Here is an 8,529-nt window from a genome sequence, read left to right as displayed (position 1 = left end):
GTAGAGCTCCGGGACAGGATTTTGTCGAGGCACAGATCTGGGGAAGGGTACCAGCAGCATTGAAGGTTCCCAAGAACAGTGGCCTCCATCATTCTTAAATGGAAGAAGTTTGGAACCACCAAGACTCTTCCTAGAGCTGACTGCCTGGCCAAACTGATCAATTAGAGGAGAAGGGCCTTGGTCAGGGAGGTGACCGAGAACCCAATGGTTACGCTGACAGAGCTCCAGCGTGCCTCTGTGGAGATGGGAGAACCTTCCAGAAGGACAACCATCTCTGCAGCACTCCACTAATCAGGACTTTATGGTTGAGTGGCCAGACGGAAGCCACTTCTCAGTAAAAGGCACATGACAACCTGCTTGGAGTTTGCAAAAAGGCAACAAAGGACTCTCAGACAATGAGAAACAAGATTGTTTTGTCTGATGAAACCAAGATTGAACTCTTTGGCCTGAATGCCAAGCGTAACGTCTGGACAAAACCTGGCACCATCCCTACGGTGAAGCATGGTGGTGGCAGCATCATGCTGTGGGAATGTTTTTCAGCGGCAGGAACTGGGAGACTAGTCAGGATCGAGGGAAAGATGAACAGAGCAAAGCACAGAGATCCTTGATGAAAACCTGCTCCAGAGCACACAGGACCTCCGACTGGGGCGAAAGTTTACCTTCCAACAGGACAACGACCCTAACCACACCGTCAAGACAATGCAGGACTGGCTTCAGGACAAGTCTCTGAATGTCCTTGAGTGGCACACCCAAAGCTCAGACTTGAACCCGATCTAACATCTCTGGAGAGACCTGAAAATAGCTATGCAGCGACGCTCCCCATCCAACATGACAGAGCTTGAGAGGATCTGCAGAGAAGAATGGGAGAAACTCCCCAAATACAGAAGACTCAAGGCTGTAATCGCTGCCAAAGGTGCTTCAACAAAGTACTGAGTAAAGGGTCTGAATACCTACGTAAATGTAATATATATATATATCGTGAGCGGACCAAGTAATTTGGCGTCACTAAAGCGGAAAGGTGGAATAAACGAGTCAGGAGTTGGTTTCTTGATTGAACACAGTTCTCTATTGAGGGATTATGGTCAATACAAACACTTCAACATAATCAATGAAAATCTCCCAAGGAAAAACATACATCTTCTTCTCCAGATGGAACAGGAACACAATTACGATTATCTTTAAACTACAACAAAAGTCACGGTTTTGTCACCATCTTAATGGTTCTTCGTGATTAGCTTCTCTCTCTTGGTAGCCATCTTCCAGAGATAGGTTTTTCCCTCCTTCTTGCTGGTTCCCTCTTCTCTCTTGTAGGGAAAATATAATAGGTCATTAGTAGCATCAGCTGTGCTTAATTGCCTCAGGTCCCCTTGACTCACATGCCTAGTTGGGCTGCTATCCGTGAGTCCAGCCTGCCCTCTAGTGGTCCTTCCACAATATATACAGTGTCGTGACATACTGTATGTCATGACTTCCGCCGAATTCGGCTCCTCTCCTTATTCGGGCGGCGTTCTTGCCATCGCCGCTCCATTTTTCATGTATCCATTTGTTTTGTCTTGTTCCCTGCACACCTGGTTTTCATTCCCCAGTTACGCTACATGTATTTATTCCTCTGTTCCCCCTCATGTCTTTGTGGAAGATTGTTTGTGCGTTACGTGTTTTTGAACGCACTAGGCTTGTGTGCGTTTTTCCCTGTGTTATTTTCACAAAGCCTGTTTTGTATACATTTGATATGTTGTGACTGTTTTGCGCATTATACACTTTGCGCCCGTCTGTATATCTCTCCTGTCTTAATAAAGTGTGCGCCTGTTCACAATTCTCTGCTCTCCTGCACCTGACTTCAGCACAAGTACCACTATTTAATCAGTTTTAGAATAAGGCTGTAACGTAACAAAATTACGAAAAAGGGGTCTGAATACTTCCCGAAGGCACTGTATGTACGGTATGTACATGGCTGGCAGGCCAGATATAATTACAGGAAGGGGAATCACATACCAAAACATAGCACAATTGCCCATTCTTGAGCCCATAAACTATTAGGACCTACATAAATCTGTCCCAACAGCAGAGTCACAACAGCAGTCCCAACACCTTACCACTGCTACACCTGGCTATTAGCAGAGCCTTGTCTGGCAGCTAAGCATTTCATTCAGCCTCATTTACTGCCTTTAAAAAAACATAGCTGATATGGCTAACTTGCTTAAACAAATGTGGTTTCTACTGACAATTGAGACGTACAAAATATGGCATAAGGGGACGACAAGAGGATAAGAGGCAATCCGTCATTTCGATTAAGACATTAATGAGCGAGCTAGGACGGACATAGTCAATATAACTATTTGTTGAGCACATTTGAAATGTACAGTGACAGAATTCAGAACATGGGCTGTTCTTACAGTGTTCTCCCTGTACAACAAGTCAGAACAATAGGATAAATAAAGGGGGAACATAAGCAGACAATGTAAGCTCTTCCAATACTCAATGATTACATTTCTCTAAAACAGGTTATGGGCTACATGTGTACCACCAAGTCAGAACAGTAGGTGAAATGAAGAGGGAAAAATGGACCAAATTATTAGGGTGAGGCACATGGGTTACTAACAGCTTACTACACAACATACACTTAGTATTACTTTCTTAGCTACAGTATACATATAGGGAGTATACACTCCCTGTCATATTACATCATTTATGCAGCAGCATACAAGACATTTTTGGACTCACCTTGTTGTGCTGTGCTCACTTGAACAGGAAGGTGGCGCAGTGGTTATTTGTGGGCAAATTTTGTCGTCAAAGTCTGGCATTCTCTGGATTTATGGTGCTCTCAAGACAACTGGGAACTCAGAAAAAAACAAGGTTGAATCATGAACGCATCAGGGATCTTCAGGTCGTAGCTCTAGAAAGATGCCCGAGTTCCCGACTAACAATTCTGAGTTGGATTTTCCTAGTCGGAGAAATCATGCTGGATTGACAGCATGGCCAATGTTGAATGTTTATCATTTTAAGCTTGGAAAATAGAACCTTAAACCCAGACTTGGGACCACACAGCCACTGAATAGCAGGCTAGTGATTGCTTTGTAATGCTTGCAGTTAGCCACTGATTCCTTCCAAACCATTGCTGAATTTGCTATTTCCAACTTGATGTGTAGTGTTTATGTCCAATGGCCGATGAGTACCGATACGTTTTTATCTATTATTTATCTTCATATGACAAGGATTAAAAAGGATTTCCCGGTAGATTGTCGACTTGATTAATGATGATGACTGCTAGCTAAGATTTTGAAAGTATGATGGTGACATGATCAGTCCAATCGAAGCTAATGTAGATATAACATGATTTGACATTTTATCTGTGGCCAATGACCATGAGCCTTCTTGGATGGGAACTTCTAATGTAACTCTATGGCAGCACCCAAGGGGCTTAGAGTTGGCGATGACGTAGTGTCCCCATGAGTGACAGAAAACGGAGCAAATTAAGGCGCAACTAGAGAACACTGCCCCACCACCACCACAGAAAGCACTGAGGTAGGCTGAAACACCTGCATTTTGGAGCTGCCTGTCTCAAGAGAGCAAAAAATAGAGTATGTTTGTATGCTGCTTTATTAACTCAATGATTATTATAATTGTTTTTTATTTTTTACATTGTTTGCAAACTGATATGTGACACGTATTAAAACCAAAATAGGCAACCCCCCAAAAAAAACATTATTTTTTTTGTGCTAAAAATGTGGGTCTCAACGACAGGTTGTCACTGTTCCTGACTGACAAAGCATTTGTTTGTGATTGATAATTTGTTTGGTGACTAATGATTTGAGATCTGTGTGATTATTTCTTCATAGAAAAGTCTATCATGTAGTATATGTAAAATGTCCAAAATTTCAGCCACCTGAAATGTCAGGGTAGCCTACATATGTAGGATCTTAAATTCAGCCACCTGAAATGTCAGGGTAGCCTACATATGTAGGATCTTAATTTCAGCCACCTGAAATGTCAGGGTAGCCTACATATGTAGGATCTTAATTTCAGCCACCTGAAATGTCAGGGTAGCCTACATATGTAGGATCTTAATTTCAGCCACCTGAAATGTCAGGGTAGCCTACATATGTAGGATCTTAAATTCAGCCACCTGAAATGTCAGGGTAGCCTACATATGTAGGATCTTAATTTCAGCCACCTGAAATGTCAGGGTAGCCTACATATGTAGGATCTTAATTTCAGCCACCTGAAATGTCAGGGTAGCCTACATATGTAGGATCTTAAATTTGAGCCAGTTTGCTACAGCAGGAAAATAATCCTGCAGCAACCAGAAATGTGAATTGTTATGTGGATTATAATTAATGGACAAGCTTAACATTTCAAAGTGGAAATTACAAATTTAAGAAGCCTTCTTAAACAAGGAAAATTCTCCTGCAACCAGGTGATCAAATTAAGATCCTACAGCTGTAGTACCTCTCAGCCATTTAAAAAAACTTTGCAGTTCCTCATATAATCACTGTCAATGTGATAAAAGTACCCTGACTGAAGCTCAAAAACATAGTACAGTACACCACTCCCATACTTTAGTGTGGAGTAACAAGGTGTCAAGGTCAAAGCTAGCCTACTGTAGATAATCAAAGTGTTGTCATTCCACACAGTAACACTCATATGTTATTCTAGTCCATGTGTAGGTACTGTGTTTGGCAAAAATCTGAGAATTGTCAGTTGTAAATACAAACAGGTAAAAGGTTCATAAAGCATGATGAGGCAGCCATATGGACATACAAAAGTAATGTCTGTATAAATAAAGGTAGGGAAATCCATAGGGTACAAAGGTCGTTAATGTGCTATATTGCTTATCACCACTGTGGACGGGGATGTAGAATACAGGTGCCAGGTCAAGTTCACAACAAGCACCTTCTCAGTAGCACTTAGCTCTAAAAGTGAAAGTCTGACATATTTGCTAGAAAAAAATCTCTGTATTATCAAAGTATTGCATCAATTATCCACAAAGTATTCACAAAATTAACATAAAACAAACAAAAAGTCCTCACTGAGGAGCATAATTTGATTTTAAAAACGAAATGTTTCAAAGAAAAAAGCCTATAGGACAATATTAAAAACGAAATGTGCTTGTAAACATTGTGAGATGTACAAGTGAAATGTCCTTCTGGGGTTCAGTGCTGCCAAGCCTCTAACTTCTGGTGGACAAAATATATGGTTACCTCATGATGTCATAGTTGCAACATACAGTCATACTGTAGCTTACATCAGTTTAGATCGATGTCAAAAATGTGTCCTAACTCCTAAGATAGACAATTCCTGGTCAGCCTAGGTTTCTTTGTTTCATGTAGCAGCAGCTCTATTTCGCCCTCTCAGAAACGGTTTTATTGTTTGAGCAGGGCTTCTCTTTAGGCGCGCACTGCCATTCAATGACGTTAATGGTTAACAGAAAGATAAAGGACGTCCGTTTCCATTAGATCACAGTTTCTTTCCTCATTCACTGAAACACATTGTCATTTAATTTTATTATAAGGAACATTATAGCCTGCTGAATTGTGGATCAAAGTTGTGGGCTATTATCAAGCAAAAACAATAGCCTAGAATGAAGTTGGCCTATAAAACCTATAATCTATGCACATGTTTAATGAAAGTTAGGTCTAACCAATAACAAAATGTATCCCTAGGCTATAGCCTAAATGGCTTAATGACCGATTGGAAATAATAGGCTGACCTTGTGCGCATTGCGCATCATATGGCCGAGGTCTCTGTAGCTGTGTGCGGGACAGGTATGTCAGTGTCCACGGATGCAGACACCGTGTGTATGTCCTCATCAAGCGGCCCCATCGTCAATACGACAGTTGGGGGCTTCGGTTGCTGTTGGGCATCCCTCATGTGTGTCGTAGAAAGCCCAGTCCCTGCCCTTCTCGCGACCCCGCGGGGGGGGCCTCCATTCCGCCGGAGAGAGTTCCTGACACTGTTGGAGAGACGGCTGGATAACCGCCTCACCGCACCTGCGATGCCCCGCTCCTTCTTCAAGAGCCCGACGTCATCCTCCAGCTCCTCCGGGGACCTCGATGTTGCCCGTGTACCAGAACACCCACCAGACGAGGCTGAGGAAGATGATGATGGCCCCGGCGTAGATTAAAAAGTCATAGAAGAATATGTCCGCAAAAACACCGATCAAAAGAACAAGCAGCCCGAATATGTCGAAGGACACTGCCAACCAAAAGGCGCAGGAACAGCGACCTAGACCGCGGTACTTCGGCTCCATGTCTCTAAATTGGCTTGGAGATAGGCCTAACAAATACTTTGTTTAGACCACCGTTTCTTTTCTAACTGTCATTTGCGGTTGGTTTCCTGGTGGAATTCGGTTGGGGTAGAGTTTCAAACGGAGCCGTTTGTTTGAACAGGTAAGGTGAGACAGGTGAGGAAGCTCGCCTCTATTCAAATTGTCCTGTGTCACAGCACAGAGAGGTGGGGCGTGGTAGCCGTAGACAGGTGAGGAAGCTCGCCCCTATTCTGGTTTTCCTGTGTCACAGCACAGGGCACAGCACAGAGAGGTGGGGCGTGGTAGCCGTAGACAGGTGAGGAAGCTCGCCCCTATTCTGGTTTTCCTGTGTCACAGCACAGGGCACAGCACAGAGAGGTGGGGCGTGGTAGCCGTAGACATGTGAGGGAGGGCTGGGTAGACGGGATACTGGCATGACACCAGCCATATTAATACTGTAAAGGAGGTAGGACATGTGTGACATACATTGTAGAAAGGAGCCGTGATGGTTCTGATTTTCTAGATATCGGTCATCAGTCCAATATGCAGACGCCAAACATGGCACACTAATGTCTGTTCACCTGTGGAATGACATTCTGGAAAACATTTGACTCATTACGTGTTTCTCTCCCTCATTTCTAAAGGGCATAAATCTATTCACATCCAGATTTTTTCTATAAATTAAAACAGTAATGACAGACACAAAAGCCTCTAAGGCTGTTTACACAGGCAGCCATATTCTGATCTTTTTTCCACTATTACTCGTTTGACCAATCCCATCAGATCTTTTCACAGATCCTTATCAGAGCTGATCTGATTGGCCAATTAGTGGAAAAAAATATCTGATTTGGACTGTGTCTGCAGCCTTAGTATAATGTGATTACACCCAACCGCTCAACTGACTGCTAAATAATGGCATGTAGGCCTATTTCCACCTTGTGGTCTTTGGTACAGAAAAACGTGTGCCCCCATACAATTTATTACTGTACATTGAAAATTAAAGACTAGTATATCAAATCTAATTTATTACACAATTGCTGCATTATGTTGATAAATAAAATGACATTTAGAAAGAAGATAAAGGGTACCTGAAGACTTCCTGCTCTCACAAAGTTGGAGATCACATGGAATCAGAGTAGCCTACATGAATGAACAAATGCACAATGCAATGTAAACCTAACATCTCAAGTTTAGGTAAAAATGTTAACATTTTGGCTAACTTAGACCGAATTCAAATCCCACTGACACCACCTCCTTTAAACATTTTTTTGTTGTTGCTTTTGACCAGATGGACACAGCCTTTTTGACCCAGAAACATAAAAGGTTAGACAATTTAATCCAGCAGCAGTATTGAGGGACAGAGCGAGGGTGCCCCCAATACCACTCAGTGTCCAACATGATTTCAACAATCATCTATAATAATGTCCAGTAGAATTTTCTGACTCTGTAATCCTGTTTCTAAAGGATTTAGCAATCCACTACAACAGCAGCTACAAGGAAAACAGCAGCTTATGGTGGAAAAAACAACTATTACAGATCACAATCAGACAGACAGATGGGATAGCCTGGGCCGCAGCAGCACGGCCATGTTCCGATCATGTTAAAACCCCCCAACAGAACAATCACATGATGTTCCCTTTTACAGGACGAGGTCATTCAATCCCATATTTGTATTAGGGCCTAGATAGAGGACAGCTACATACAGAAGATAAACAGTGCATTTCACAGAGGTCTCTCTTGCAAAATGGAATCTATATGAATAAGACTAACCCGCATAAATAAAGGTTTAATAAATACAAATCCATCTATGTTATGTTACACCAGCCTCCTCACACATTTAAACATCTTTTATGAAGTGTGCTTTTCAGAATTATGTTGGGAGAAAACCCCACTAACATGGTTGACCTACTCTACAAAACAGAACAACAGTTTTAGCTTGAAGAGTCCATGGTTCTTCGGTGCTGTTCGTCCACCTGAAGCGCCTTGCCATTGACCTTGGTCGGAGCCTTGTGCTCTAGTCTCTGTTTCACCACGGGCACCCACACCAGCCCCGTGACCAGGAACATGAGCCCCGCAGAAAGGAACACAGGACCCAGCAGGTAGGGCACGTTCCCCACCTGGGTGAAGTAGAGCAGGGAGAGGGCCGTGCCCAAGCCGAACAGAACTCCGCCGATAAGGATGGCCAGGATGGGCCTGGTGAAGTAGTACCAGCAGGGGACGTTAGTGCCCAGGGTGACCCCGTCAGGGACATGGTTCAGTGGGGTCGTTGCTTCAGTGTCCTGAGT

General features: G+C 43.1%; 1 pseudogene; it reads right to left on the bottom strand.

The window, feature by feature from the left end:
- Positions 1-3,588: 3,588 nt before the first annotated feature.
- On the bottom strand, positions 3,589-6,425 carry LOC135564689 (transmembrane protein 238-like; annotated as a pseudogene).
- Positions 6,426-8,529: the final 2,104 nt, after the last annotated feature.

The sequence above is a fragment of the Oncorhynchus nerka genome, linkage group LG26 (genome assembly GCF_034236695.1).
Source record: "Oncorhynchus nerka isolate Pitt River linkage group LG26, Oner_Uvic_2.0, whole genome shotgun sequence".
NCBI lineage: Eukaryota > Metazoa > Chordata > Actinopteri > Salmoniformes > Salmonidae > Oncorhynchus > Oncorhynchus nerka.
This window is presented reverse-complemented; position numbering and strand designations above follow the sequence as displayed.